A 16,220-nucleotide genomic window follows, 5' to 3' on the forward strand; every position below is an offset into this window, starting at 1 on the left:
TTAATATGTTATGTGAATGAATGTCACATGGCTAGTGTGGTAAAAATAGCAATGATGAGATACCTTCTGATGATTTTTCACCGATTATGGAGGCTGGTTTTCAGGCAGCTAGAGAAATCAATGTTGGTGCTGTTGTCCTTACCCTGTTATATACATGTCATGGAATTCCCCTGACATCTCTTTTTGGAGTGTTGCTGTTTAGAATGGGAAGGTAACTACAGGGGGCCTCTAAATTAGAAGTCATCAACACTTCCAAAGAGGGTGGGTCTTAATCCACCATAGATCATTAGTTTCAGCAAAATGCAGAGACATCTATCATCACTTTCCTTTCTTCAACCAATTATTTATCTGCTAATTATCTAGGATTAAAAATTGACATGGAACGACATGGTTATTAAGCACATATTTGCAAGACTTATTCATGTTAGTTAGTCTGCATGGTCTTACCTGAATGTAACTGAACACTCCCACACTAGACCTGACACATTTATATCTTCCTGGCTACCGTCAGCCAATAAAGGACTTAGAAGGCGTTTTTAGTTTCAAAGTGACTTGGCCTTTGGCACATATCTTCTGCAGGTACATTATGTTTGTGCTTCCTGATGCCACAAATGGCAGCTTAACTCATAGCATTGTCATTTCATTACAAATTGCTGGCACAGGCTAGGAAGCATGACTCAAAACCATTTTTAACCAGGCTCTGCTAACGCTTAACACTATGCTTCTTACCAAAGGCTGTTTTCTCCTGAATGAATTTATGTTATTAACCTCAGGGCCAGGAATATAAAATTAGCTTTAGACTGTATTTTCTATTGCTTCTAACAGACCACAGGCACAGAAACAACAGTATACTCACAATCTTGTAATTCACAGGAAAAGATTTAATTAAAACCCTATGACGGAAATCATCGTGGACAGACTAATCACAATAATCTCTTTCCATCAAGATTAAGATTTGTTGTTGTTGTTATTCTTTAGTCATTTTTCAATAGTGTCCAAATCTTTGTTGACCCCATTTGGGGTTTTCTTGGCAAAGATACTGTAGTGGTTTGCCATTTCCTTCTCCAGGTCATTTTACAGATGAGGAAACTGAGGCAAGCAGGGTAAAGTGACTTGCCCAGAACCATATAGGTAAAAAGTGTCTAAGGCTGATTTTGAACATAGGGCTTCTTGACTCAGCACTCTGGCCACTGTGTCACTTAACTGACCCAAAGAAATTCTATACATTGAAAAATTTCTAGAGAACTAAATTCCATTTGCAAACAAAATCACATTTATACTTATTTTTGCAGATATAACATTCTTTGATGTAGGTTGAATGTAAGATTCCTTGATATCAAGTTTGGGTTTTTTGTTTGTTTTTTTATTTATATTCTTAGTACCTAGCATGGTGCCTTACATGTATTCCAATGCTTCAACAGATTTGTGATCCCAGAGATGTGGGTTTTTTTCTTAATTCAAATGGCACCTCATCCTACACAACTCCTATCAATATCTTCCCACAAACTCACATGGGAGAATATTCAACCTTCTTCATGGGAAATGGGGACCTTTATGGGGACTTGCTCTGTATTCTCTTGATACAGTGAGGATACCAGTGGAGGTCAAGCCTTGGCCATCAGTTGATAAGATCATCAATCTAGTTTTGGAATGACCTGAGGCCAACCTCTTAATTTTTCATTTGAGGAAACTAAGACCCCGAAGAAATGAAGTGATATGCTCAAAGTTATATAGGTACTATCAGAGGTAGAATGAGAACTCAGGATTCTGACACTAGATCTTTCCATTGTACCACACTGCTTCTTGTGGTAGAGTTATCTATCCTTTCTAAGTTAATGACCCATATTTTGGGGGTTTTGGTTGTATGTTTCTTTCATGATGTTCTTTTCACATTGCTTCTCTTAATTCTATTTGCCTCTGTTTTCTCATCTGTAAAATGAGCTGGAGAAGGAAATGGCAAACTATTCCAATATTTTTACTAAGAAAATCTTAAATGGTATCAAATAAGACAAAAAAAAATGACTGAACAACAAAATAATTATAAACCTTAAAGTGCTATATAAATATTATCAGGTATTATTTTTCTTTGTTATTTCTTCAGAGACTATAACCTTCTAGGACTCATATATATATATATAAAACATCACCAAACACATGCTGTTATGCTTTTATTTTAGAAAGAGGCTTGGAATCCTTAAAAACACTTTGAAGTTTCCTTTGGGAAATTGGATTACCCGTAGTAAGCAAATAATACATGTTGGTTGAACTGAATTATCATCACTGCTGATCACAATCATCATTTCCTAGTACATAGTAGGCACTTAATAAATGCTTATTGATTGACTGATGGGATAGCTCTAAGCAGAGTTGTTGAAAAAAAATCTATTTCCCTTTAAACTTATACAAAAATACAATAACATGAAACAGATGGGGGACTAGGTATGAACATTCTTCTTGCAAAGGATTCTTCACCTTTTAAAGAATTAATGCACTTCAAAGTCCTTTTAAAGAATAAGGTCCCCTGGAACATTTAAAATATAACCCTTTTGTAAAAATTCATTTTAGAGTATAAAACAAGGTACAGCTGTATGCTCTTTGAATGAGCCAGGAATGTATTCATTCATTGGAGTAATGCTTCATCCCACTATAAGCACAACAAAGGATTCAGAATATGACCAGCCCACCAGCATTGAAGCAATCCTTGTTATGTCATAACCAAGCTAGGCTAGACATGTCTGGAGGATGAATGACAACTGGACAAGCAAGAAGCCAAGAAATAATGAGCCAAAAAGAAGCTAGCAGGACTAGAAAAGTGGGCAAAAGAAATGTTCTGAGGACATAATGAAGCATGGTTATGGATAGACTGGAATCTGAAAAGCAGATTAATAAACCACATTATGCTATGTAAATAACAGCTGCTGTTACAAATCAAGGGAAAGTCTTTATGTACATGTAACAATCCCTCCAGGCTACTTTCCTAAATTTGCACAGGAACTTGAAGGTTAGGTTCTTTACCTCAGGTTCTAGGTGTAACTCCATGGGTAGATTCTCCCACTCTTTAGCTCAAGAGCCTTTCCCATTGTGTTGCCCATGAACAATCATCCAGTAGATCAATTAGTTCCTATCAAAGGCATTTTAATGGAATAGCATTAATGGAATAGCAAGAACAGTTGATATAAAACATCCCCCCAAAAAACCTGAGGTTCACTCTCTACAAATACACATACTCAATGGGGAAGAGTAGACACAAAGCACAATTTACCATTGAACACATATGGCTCAAGGAATCCCAGGGCTTGATATTCTCTCTGATAGATATTCTTTCTCACTTGGGAGCCCAAAGAACTCAGAGCATGCTCACAAAGTTCACTGGAAGGCATGGCATCTATTATGATCTCCCTGCTTGGTTGAGCTTACTCTTCACAGGGCATAGAGGATCCCTCTGGTAGATTTCCTAGATTTTCTTCTTGATGGACAGTTGTGTTCTCACCACTCCCAGCTTCTGTCTTTGCCAAAACCTTTACGGAGAGCACTGTTGTGCTCTTTCCAAAAGGGCTGAGATTGTTAGCCTAAGATTGGTACAAGTCTTCTGTCTCCACTCTGGCCACACAGGGCTTCTGACATTTTTTCGCTTTCCAAGTAGGAGATGGGAGAACATAATAAGCATAATCTCTTCTTTTGATAACTTTTACTGGTTCACATCTAGGAAACTGAGGCATATAGAGGTTAAGTGACTTTCCTAAAAGTCTCACAACTTTTAAGTTTCTGAAGGCTATTTGAACACCAGCCTGAGTTCAAATCAAGTCCAGTGCCAAAAAAAAAAAAAAAAAAAAAAAAAAAAAAAAAAAAAAAAAAAGAAAAGCAGATTCTACCTCTCCAAGGTTCTTTGTATCCCTAAATTTATAAAATATCACAGCTATTTTCTCCTCATTCCTACTACCACCACTCCAGTTCAGACCCTTGTTGCCTTTTCCCTCAACTATTATAATAGCTTTATCTCCCTGCCTCCTATTCATAAGACCTTCTTCCCTAAATAATTCTGCATACCTCTCTGAAATCAATCTTCTTAATTCATAGATCTTATTGCATTACAATATAATTTAAAAACTCAGTGATTCTTCGTTCCCTATGGATATAGTGATTATATTTTCCAAACAAAAAATAGAAATATATAGGTCTTTAGTATCCATAAGGTACCTGACATACCATAGGCAAACATCTTAAGGTCAAAGCTACAGAGATCCATTGTACACGAATTTTCCTTGACAATTATCATCTTCAGCTATTATATTCATATTATATGGCATTTGATATTTCGAGATTTAGATATATTTTTATCGTAATGCTTTAATGGTAATTTTAGAATCACAAAATTTCAAAGTTGACCTCTTCAGGTTAACTGAAATCTAATCTTTACCTGAACAGGAATTTTCTATAAAACATTTTAGGCAAATGATCATTAAGCCTCTGAAGGATAAATATCCAGTGATGGGGACTCTGATATTTCCCTTTAGACAACTCTAATTGCTAGAAATTTTTCCCTATATCAAACTAAAATCTGGTTTTCTGCAACACTGAACAATCATTTCTAATGCTGCTTTCTGGGTCCAAGCAAAGTAAATGAAATCTCTTTTCCAAATAAAAGAACTCCAGACACTCTACCTCTTCAGGCTCAAATATCATCAGTTTCTTTAGCTAATTTTTATACAGTATTGGTTCCAGTTCCTTCATGATCCTTTCGACACATTGTAATTTATTTGCATCCTTCCTAAAGTGCTGACCCCATATTCCCTCACCAGGGTACAAAACAATGGGATCATTACCTGTCTTATTTTGAATACTATGCCTTTTTCAATGAAGCCCAAGACTATATTAGCTTTTAAAACTTCCACAATATCATATTGATTCATATTGAGTTTGCAGTCCACTAAGCCCTAAGATCTTATTTCAGATGAACTAAACGTGTCTTAGTTTGTACTTGTGAAATTGATTTTTTTAAACCTCAAAGTAAGTTCATTAATCCTCTTATTTGTTCAGCCCATCATTCTAGCCTAATAAAGATCTCTCTGGAGTCTGATTCTGTCCTGCAACATTCTAGCTAATTTTTTCTAGCTTTACATTATCTGAAAATTTAGCACGTGCCATCTATACTTTTTTAAAAAATGATGAAAATGTCGAACTTTACAATGTGAAGAATAGATCCTTTGGATCTTTATTTGGATCTTGTTGGTTTACCTTGATTCATTAATGAATTCTCTTTGGGTCCAGTCATTCAAGCAATTCTGAATCTTCCTAATATCTAGCCCATATATACCCATCTTGTCAACAAGGATAACATAAAATACTTTGTCAAATGCTTTATTAACATCTAAATAAATTATATCCATAGTATTACCCTGATCAAGCAGTCCATTAGCACTGTCAAAAAAGAAAAGGCAATGAAGTTATTCTGGCATGACCTGTTCTTGGCAAAGGCATATTCATTCTTTGTTGCCACTACTCCCTTTTTTACATATTCACTAATCGTTCCCTTAATAATGTATTTAAGTCAACCCAGTGATCTACAGTTGCCTATTTCAAAATTCAGTACATTTTTCAGACCTCTCCTCCTCACCTCAGTGATGCAACTTTCTCATCTGCCAATTCTTTCAAGACTTTGGGATACAGTTTGGCTGTTCTTGACAACTCACCAGATAGCCTCTTATTTTCTCCTTATTTATCTCAAGTTTTTTATTCCTTATTAGTCACTTACATTCCAAAGGTTATCTCCTTGGCAGAGAAAAAAGGATCAAAATAAGATTTAATTAGTTCTTCCTTCTCTCTGTCTAGTTCTCCCATTATCATTCTCCCATCCACTGCAAGCAATAACCTTATTCCTTCTTTGATCTTCCCTTTGCCCAATATGGGGTAGCTAGGTGGCACAATAGATAAAATGCCAAGCCTGGAATCACATCCAGCCTCAGATACTAGTTGTGTGACTCTGGGTAAATCATTTAATCCTTTTTGCCTCAATTTCTTTATCTGTAAAATGAGCTGGAGAAGGAAATGGCAAATCATATCCATATCTTTATCAAGAAAACCCCAAATAGCATTTTGTAGAGTCAGACACAATTGGAAAACAACAATCTGCCTGAATATTGAAATTATATATGGAATATAGAAACTACATAGTTTCTATGCTATAGAAATTACAACACAGTTTTCAACCAAATCAGAAATACCCTTCAGTTGTATGCCTTATACTGGTTTTGAGAGTGATCCTGAATAAATGTGAAAGTAGATAAAGCCCCTGCTCCCTCTATTATAAATATTAAGAAAACATTTAAAAATTATTCTGATCTGAAAACTTTGGATTAAACCTGAAAAAAAATATTTATCAGTCTTTCTTTAACTATCAGTTTCAAAACAAGGTACTGTTCCCCTCCTTCCCAGAAGGAGTTCAACCTAGAAAGGACTCCTCCCTGAAGTAATTAGGGTGTGACTGAACTGGGCTAGGGGCCCTAAATGGAGCCACCATAGCAGCCTCTTTCCCAGTTCCCAGAAGGGATTAGGGTAATGATCTATGGAATAAAACCAAGAAATCTCTCTAATTACTTCAGTTAATGAAAGATCTTATTTGTTCACCTTTGACCTGGTAAAAATGAGAATAGCAAACCACTTTATAAAGATGGTCTCATTTGACCTTCATAACAACCTTGTAAGGTAGGTACTATCATTATCTATTTTACAGATGAGGTTTGAAACAAGTTTTCCTAACTTCAAGTCCAGGGCATTAGCCATCATTCTACCCAGCTACCTCTTTATGTAAATTAGAGGATAAATTTGTGTCCTTATCATTTTCCTTCAAATATAGCAGGCTCAAATTCTGGCTTTCCCATCTAAGAAGCCATGGGATCCTAGAATCCCTTCTTGGGCTAGTAGAACACATCTTACACTGTATTTGGTGCCATCTCTTTGCCCAGGAAAAAAGCTGAAAAAAATGCTAAAAGCATTACAAAGGGATGACAGTCATGGTTTAGGAGGCCAGAGAAACACTAATTGCATGCTTGTACCAATGGAATTGATTATAATCCAATTTTTTAGACTCTCTTAATAATAGGGTATCCTTAAAGGGCTCACATGTGCAAAAATGTTTGTGGTAGCTCCTTTTCTAGTGGCAAAGAACTGGAAACTGAGTGGATGTCCATCAATTGGAGAATGTTAAATAAATTATGATATATGAATATCATGGAATATTGTTGTATTATAAGAAACAATCAGCAGGATGATTTTAAAAAGACTTGAAGATACTTATATGAACTGATGCTAAGTGGAGAAGAAACAAGAGAACATTGTACATAGCAACAAGATCATGTGATGATCAATTGTAATGGATGTGGCTCTTTTCAACATCAAGGTGATTCAAGGCAATTCCAGTATATTTGTGATGGAAAGAGACATCTGCATCCAAAGAGAGGACTATGGGGACTGAATGTGAATTACAACATAGTATTTTCACCTTTTTTGCTGTTGTTTTTGTTGTTTTTCTTTCTCTTTTTTTCCCTTTTTGATTTGATTTTTCTTGTGCAGCATGATAAATGTGAAAATATGTTTAGAAGAATTTGTATCTGTTTAACCTATATTGGATTACTTGCTATCTAGGGGAGGGAGGAGCCAAGAAAAATTTGAAACACAAGGTTTTGCAAGAGTGAATTTTGATAACTATCTTTGCATGAATTTTGAAAATAAAAAGCTATTATTAAAAAAAATTAGGACATACTCTTAGGAACTAAACCTGATTCAATGAATGTTATAAGCCCTTCCCCCCACTCCCCAAAAGCATCACTTCTCATAAACTAAATTCTGTGATGAGCTCCCTGCTCCCTGTCTGTGTAATGTAGGATGTGGTGACAGGAAAGATTCAGATTCAAATCCTATCTCCAGGACTTACTAGAAAACTCCTGAAAACAATCTGAGATTCAGTTTCCTTATCTACTAAATAGTGATGATAATAGTCTTTATCTTGTACAGTTGTTGTGAACATCAAACGAAATGTTTATAAAGTGTTTGGAAATCTTTAAAGCATTATATAAATGTCAGGGATCGTGGTAGTAGAGGTCTTGGTGGTGGTGTTGGTGTTAGTAAAGATAGTAGTAGTAGTAGTAGTAGTAGTAGTAGTAGTAGTAGTAGTAGTAGTTGTAGTTGTAGTAGTAGTAGTAATAGTGCTATGTAAATATTAGGGGAGTAATAGTAGTAGCAACAGCATCAATAAAAAGAAGAAGAGGAGAAGAGGAAAATGGAAAGGAGAAGAGAAAAAAAGGGAAAAGGGAAAGAGAAAAGAAGGAAAAGGAAAAAAAAGAGGAGAAGAGAAGGGGAAGGAGAAGGGGAGAAGGGAACAAAAAGGGGAAGAAGAGAAGAGAGAAAAAAGGGGAAGAAAGAAGAGAGAAAATAGCAGAAGAAAGATTTGGTATAAGAACCATTTCTTTCCATTGAGTGAACATTCTCTGGAAGAAGTCCCAGATTTCCAATCACACTTTGTATTAGTAGCCCTAGTCCCTTCATTTCCCATATCATTTTCACCCTATCCTTGAAGATTGCAATAATTTCAGATATGTAGGGACTTAAAGATAGATCACATTGGCTAGTAATACATACTAAATTCATATATCACTAAATCTGCAACACCTCTCAAAGTAGAAACATCCAACTTAGCACTTATTAAGCTAAGTCAGTAGATAATGATCTATACATATTTAAAATCAAATTACATACATATTGTCAATGACAACTTACTTCAAAGTCAAAAGAAAAACACCAGCTTATGGAAAAGATAATGTCAGTAAACCCTCTATTGGTAAAATCATTTGGTTTCTTTAAAAAAAAAAAAGTATTTATTAAAAACATACAAAAAAGAAAAAATAGAAAAGGAAAAAATGTCATATGCATAGCAGAACATAAGAGAGGATTCAAAATATAAAACAACACTTTTCCATTTCAAGAAAGCATATATAATAAGTTATACACATTGAATTCAGAACTTTCCATCTTTTCTTTGCTTCCATAAAGGTTTTCTTTTGTTCTCTGCTGTGACTTTTTACTTTACTCTTTTTTATCCCCTTTCCTCCTCCTCTCCATCTCCCCCAAGCAGGCTATAGTTAAGCATGGACATATTTATTCTAAAAATGTATATATAGATATAGATATCTATAATAATATGCATATATACACATATTCATTCATATACCTCTATGTAAGGCTTACTACACTTGTTTGGCCTCTATTTCTCTGAAGCTGGATAACATCATCCTTTTTAGGTCCAAGCCTTTCCACATTTTTCTAAATCCACCATCTCATCATTAACAGCTTAGTATCTAACAGCTAGTATCATTGCCACTGCTACTGTCAACTTCCTGATCAGGTGATGACTCCCAGATACCTGTCCCATATCTAGGCTTTTCTTTTCTGTTCTGACTTTTTGCTATTATCTTCCAATTAGCACTGTTGCCTGAGCCCAGGGCATAATGAGAAAAAAATGTCTTCTTGACCTCCTCCAACCAACTCACTTGCCTTAGACTGAGGGCACTATGGAAAAATAAATCTTTCTCCATTGTTTCCATGCTTTAGGTTCATGCTATTATGGGAAAGTAAGTCCCTTTTCCATCAAGCAATACCCATTACCATAGAAATGGGTCTTCTCTATCTGACTATAGCAAACATGATTTATTATTATTAGGAGGTATTAAAGTTAAATTCCTAAAGCTAGGGTTTTTTTTATTTTATTTTGATGAAGTGACTTGCATCTAAAACTATGTAATATAGTGAATATAGTCTTGGGAAGACCTGAGTTCAAATGCAGCCTCAGATACTTACTGTCCAATCCTGGGCAAATCATTTAATCTCTATCTATGTCAGTTTCCTGAACTATAAAATGGGGATCGTAAGAGTGTCTATGAGGATCAGATGAGATATATATGTTAAGTACTTGGCACAAAGTAGTCATCATATGTCACATGTAATCATGAATGCTTGCCCCCTTCCTCCCCAGTGTGATCGATACAGATTTTAATTCTATAAGCTTAGTAAATTTTCATTCTTTTTTTTTTCCTGAGGCAATTGGGGTTAAGTGACTTACCCAGGATCACACAGCAAGGAATTGTTAAGTGTCTGAGACCAGGTTTAAACTCAGGTCCTCCTGATCTATCCACTGGGCCACTTAGCTGCCCCCTCATTCTTATTTTCAAAGAAAGGCTTAAGAGATTGTGAGTTGGATAAAATTTCCAAGAATTTCCAAAGCTCAGTACCAAGTTCAATGAACTCTTAGAATATGTTTAAAAGGTAATCTTTTTATTCTTCTCTAATTGATTTCTTGGGACAGCTAGGTGGTACAGGAATCATCTATGAGAGTTCCAATCCATCCTCAGACACTTCCTATCCATTGGGCATATCACTGAGCCTTTTTTTTGCCTCAGTTTCCTTATCTGTAAATTGGGCTGGAGAAGGAACCCCAGCACCTTCACCACGAAAACCCCAAATGGGATCACAAAGAGTCTGACAGGACTGAACAACAACAAATTGATTCCTCAAACTTCCCATATCTCCTTCTCTCTCCTCTAAGCTGAGGTCCTTGCCTCATACTTTACTGAGAAAACAGGAACCACTCACCTTGAACCCTCTCTTCTCCCTTCTACATCTCAAAACCTTTTGACTTCATCTCTCTCTCATTCCCTCCTCCTTTGCTCCAGTCTTTCATAAGAACTGACCTTTCTCTCACTAAAGGCAGACCCTCCACATGCATCCCAGGGTATTCCATCCCTAACTAGCTTCTCCAAAACAATTACTTTTTCTACCATCTCCCCCCTCATTAATCTTCAATCTCTTCATATCTACTTGTTTCTGCCCTGATGCTTTTTAAACATATTCAAGTCTCCTTCATTCTTAAAAGTTTCCCTGACTATATCATGTTCTTTCTCTACAATCTCTCATGACTTCATAAGTTCCCATGGATTTAATTATCATCTCTATACAGATAATTGCTAGATTTATATATCCAACAGCTTTCCTGAGACTCTAGTCTTGTGCCATCAGCTGTCTATTGGACATTAGAAACTGGATGTCACATAGATCTCTCAATCTTAACAACCAAAAAGAACTAATTCATTAACTTTTTTCCCAAAACAACCCCTTTTCTGAACTTTCTGATTTTTATTGTTATCATCCAGATTTGCAACCCTGAAATCATCTTCCACTTCCCAATCTCTCACTCTACATATTCAACAAGTTGCTAAATCTTGTATTTTATACCTCTACTAACTACAGTCTGAAAACCAACTCTTCCTCACTAATCACACTACCACCCCATTAGTTCAGGCCCTGATTACCTCCAATAGGGACAAGAAGGATTAAAAAGGTTGGCTGTGCCAAGGGAAGTGTCTGAGGGAAGCTCCTGAGAGAAAGGACTAGAACTCATTACCTAGTAATATGGATAAAAGATGAGTTTATTGACATCCACTCAGTTATAAGACTCTCTAGACCAATGGCCCTCAAACTTTTTAAATAGTTCACTGTCGCTCAGACTGTTGGAGGCCCTTGTCTTACCTTTGTCTTTCATTTTTGAAGAGGACCAAATGATATCACCATATTAGAGTCAGATTAGTGGGTGCAACTGTGGGTAATTAGACTAATATGAGCTCAGAATGCTCTGCCATAAGTCAGACACAAATAGTACATATGAATATTTGGAGTGGAGTCTTTAATTTTGCACATCTCATGTTTTTTCTGAGCTAACTCTGTCTGCTTTGCTCATGGTGCACAACACCTTCTCTGATAAGGGCATGCCATGCTGGGCATTCCTGTGCCAGTGTCATACAGTCAACTCTAAACTTCTTAAGAGGGAGGTCCTTGTATTGCCTTTTCTGATCATCTTGTGACTTCTTGCCCTGTGTGAGTTCTTCATTTTTTGGCAAGCATATATTTGGCATTTGAACAATGTGACTAACCCAACAGAGTAGTGCTCTCTGCAGTAGAGTTTGAATAGTTGGCAGTTTAGTTTGAAATAGGTCCTAAGTGTCTGGTATCTTATCCTGCCAGATGATCTTCAGAATATTTTTCAGACAATTCAAATATAAGCGATTCAGTTTCCTGCTATGGCACTACTCTCTAGGTATCACGGGCATATAACAATAAGCTCAATACAACGGCTCTCCCAAACTTTCCTGTGGAGTCTCCCAAACACTGAGCTAGTGCTAGAAATGTATGTATCAACCTCACTATCAACGTGGACATCCTTGTAAAGTATGCTGGCAAAGAAAGTGAACTTATCCACAGCATTCAAAACTTCTCCATTTAGGACAGCTAGGTGGTGCAGTGGATAGAGCGCCAGCCCTGAATTCAGGAGGACCCGAGTTCAAATCTGGTCTTAGACACTTAACACTTCCTAGCTGTGTGACCCTGGGCAAGTCACTTAACCCCAGCCTCAGGAAAAAACAAAAACAAAAACAAAAAAACCTTCTCCATTTGTGGTAACTGATGATTCCACATATGGATGGTGTAGTGCTGACTGATGGAGTACCTGTGTTTTCTTGGTGTTAATTATAAGGCCAAAATTATCACAAGCAATAGAGAATCAGTCCATACTTTGTGATACCTTAGCTTTGGAGACTGTTCTCTGTTCTGCTCCTGGCAGTTCTCCTGGAGTTGTCAGGCAGCAAATACCATACTGACCATTCCTCTACTCTTTCTGAAGCCACATTGGCTCTCAAGTAGGTGATCATATATGAGCAATACTGGAATAGAATCAGCATCAGGTACTGTGAGAGAAAAAGAGAGAAGAAGGAATCAAATGAAAGAATATGAATCTGAAATTAAGGATTCAAGGATAAAGTTGGCAAGGTAAACAAAAAAAAAAAACATATACATTGGTAAATTGCTAAGTAAATCCAATTGGTAAAGCAAATAACATCACGAGGTTCTTAAAAGAAAAATAAGAGTCAATTCTCCACAATCTGAAACTAGCGTCATTCTCAACTTGCTGGAACCACTGTCCTAAAAATCCTCTCCATAACCTCCCCACCAGAGCCCTCTACTGTCCCCCACAGAGTTCCCACATAATTTGGGATATTTGGGCTAATTTTTCAGGGTGAGAAGAGGACAGGTCCCAGAGTGGGACCTTGCTACAGAGGAAGAATCACCATAAGGAACTCAAGATAATAGAGACACTGATAATAACTGAATCTCAGAAGCTGCCATACCAGCTAAATGTTTTGTTGGACAGGTATCCAGATGTCAGCCAAAGTCGCTGGCTTAAAAATAACTAAATCTGCTCAAATGACTGCAAGACTGAGGGACTTTGAAGTGAAAGAACTTTTTAGCCTAATAATTCTTTTCTTTTTTTTTTTTTTCTAACTCAGTTCTTTGGTTTTAATACAGAGACTTTTTCTTTAGCTGTGAATTTACTGAACAGATTTCTATCCAAAATGAAGGGCAGCCTAAACATCTTGGACATGTGGGATTAAGTTACTTCTATATTGGTGTGAAGTTGACAAAGGAAGAGAAAAATGTCTCATTAACCACTGATTTGATCTGAATAAACCAATACAAATTCATAGTTTCTTACTTGATAAGAATAGAAAAGATTGTATTAGAGAAAGTATGTTGGAAAGTCAAAGTGACTACTGCCTTTCAGTTTCTATAGCTTTATTATACACTCATTTATGAAAACTTGCCATTTGAAAGGAGAAAAAAATCAGTTTTGAAAGATTGGAAGCTCAGCTTAAGGCACACTGCTATAGGATTATGTTTCCTAAAGCAAAATTTCTGTATTGGCATTGCCTATAATTACACTGGAGATTAAGCACAGAAGTTTATAGAATTAACATTTCAAATTAAATTACAGAGATCTGACCTTCCAGCAAGAACTTGAAGCAAAGTGCCTAACTCGATACTCAACAAACAAGTATTCTAAGCCAAATGTTCAGAAGCAAAGTGAATTGTGGATAGGTGTACTGCAACTCAGTTGAAATATAGTTATTACAAAATTGTTCATCTTCCAACACTCCCTGAAACTGGGTCTTAATAGGATTCTTATGGTGAAGAAATTCTGTAAGTATGCGGTTCCCACAAAACAAGAGAAAGGAATTGTAAGGATGCGGTTCCCACAAAACAAGAGAAGGGAATTGTAAGGGCCCTTTAAATGGGCGGGTACAGCGCAACAGGAGATTGAGTGGCCCAGAAGTAATCTCTGTGGATAGAGGACTGCCCTGTGAGTGGGATCCTGGCCATATTGAGATAGCTTCATAATGGGTGACAGCTCTCTCGCTGGTTGGCTGTGTGTGTGACCTCACAGGCCCTTTATAAGCCCACTGCTTGCAGCCAGTCGCTCTCTTTAACCTGGCTCCCTAACCTGGGGTAGCTGAGCCAAGCTGACAGATAGCAGAGAGGTAAGGAGTTTGGTAGTGAACACAGTAGGTCTTCAGACCAGGTGTTCACTAGGGAGCTGACAAGTCAGGGCATTATGTGAGTAGGTATAATAAAGGCTTTTAAGATTACACGTGGCTGTTCTTGAGCGCACTACTGGTTATTAAACTATAGATTCAAGAGATTGTGGTCAGAGACCTTTGGAGGCCTCAGAGGAGGCGAACCGGGTAGAGTTGACACTGCAAAGGTCAGTGGTCAAAGGTACTCTTTTGGGCCTAAGGCAGATTAGTAATTGTAACTGCCAGGAGGGCATATTACAAAATTCAACTATTTTAAAGGCTTATTTCATATCAGAACTCCAATGTTAGAATGGATTTAAACTGTAAAGTCTGAAATATAGCAATAGGTTAGCATTGATGTTTTCAGATTTGAAGAGAAAACAACTTATAGTTGAAAAGTGATTATGTACAATGCAATTGGAAATGTGTTCAGGGCTAAACATATCTTTTTGAAAGCATGTTTGTAAAAACTAAAACTCAAATGTGAAAATTATTTATTTATTTTTTTTTAATTCATTTTTCCAAATTATCCCCTCCCTCCCTCCACTCCCTCCCCCCCGATGGCAGGTAATCCTCAAATGTGAAATTTTAATGTAGTATAAGGAAAAGAGATTAAATTACATATTGACAGTTAATATTAATCCAATCTAGAAGTATTGGGAAGATGGTATTGTTGTCAAGGTGTAATTGACTTTAATTGATGTTATTTGATTGATAAATTGATGAATTTGAAAACAGATCAACTTCAGAAAAATGGTAAGATACACTTTAGTACCATCAGAGTTAGTAGTTTTTAGGCAATATACACAACTTTGTTAAAGACTTATATAACTAAATAATCCAATAATTCTAAAGATTTATTTTTGTTTGGTATACTTTTCATTTAAATTTGATTATAAAATTCTGTTAAAGGTGTAGACAGACTTGTTAAATTTAAGTGAGCTTCAACATTAATCTTGGAAAGAAGTGACAGGTCATAAAAAGTTTTATAAGGAATGAATTTTATCTCAATATCTAGTCCATAGTAAGTTTCTATTGTACAAGAACTTTCATAGTCTGCTGATCTGAAACCTCAACTGTGTCCTTCTAAAGCAATATATGCTAATGTTAGCATTCTAGAACTTTTAAATAAAGATTACTCTTGTTATGAAACTAACAATTAGCATAGAACTTTGAATGTAAAAATATAGAGTATGCTATTTTTTTAATGCTCCTATAACAATTCAACTTAGAGAGACTAAAGTTAGTTGTTTATACAGATTTAAGTAAGCAGCAATTTAATCATTTAGTTATGTGGTAGCTGAAGCATTTAAGGCTAGGTGTATGTAGACATATGGGGTTGGGAAAGTATATAATTAATCAGTACAATATGCAGCTTAACTTCCCCAGTAGCTATAACTAGTTCAAATTTCCCCTTGACATCATGTTGTGGGGAAAAAAAAAAAAAAAACCTTCCCTTTAATGATAAACTAAAGAACTTCAGCATGTTTCATATGTCTTATGCTTCATTTTGTAAAGTGTTTTGCAGATGCACTCCAGTTACTCCTAAACACCTGATTCATTGAAGAATTTCCTTTCTAATTCATCAATACAAACTTAAATTGGTTGAAATAACCTAACAAAATAACATCATGTTCTGATATTAAGAAAATTATCTTTCAATAAAAGTAGTAAATTAAAAAAAAAAAAAGAAAAAGAAAAAGAAAAAGGAGCTAAGGTCCTGACTATAAAGTTGTTAATAAGAAGTTGAGGGTGGTTGCCAAGTTGTTA

At 36.1% G+C, this 16,220-nt stretch overlaps 1 long non-coding RNA gene and 1 pseudogene across 1 annotated transcript in view; both read left to right on the forward strand.

The window, feature by feature from the left end:
- Positions 1-16,220, forward strand: part of LOC141550817 (uncharacterized) — a 36,519-nt gene that overhangs the window by 2,558 nt on the left and 17,741 nt on the right. The gene's annotated exons all lie outside the window — the stretch shown is intronic.
- Positions 87-14,050, forward strand: LOC141552245 (cyclin-G1 pseudogene; annotated as a pseudogene).

The sequence above is a fragment of the Sminthopsis crassicaudata genome, chromosome 1 (genome assembly GCF_048593235.1).
Source record: "Sminthopsis crassicaudata isolate SCR6 chromosome 1, ASM4859323v1, whole genome shotgun sequence".
In the NCBI taxonomy this organism is placed as follows: Eukaryota; Metazoa; Chordata; class Mammalia; order Dasyuromorphia; family Dasyuridae; genus Sminthopsis; species Sminthopsis crassicaudata.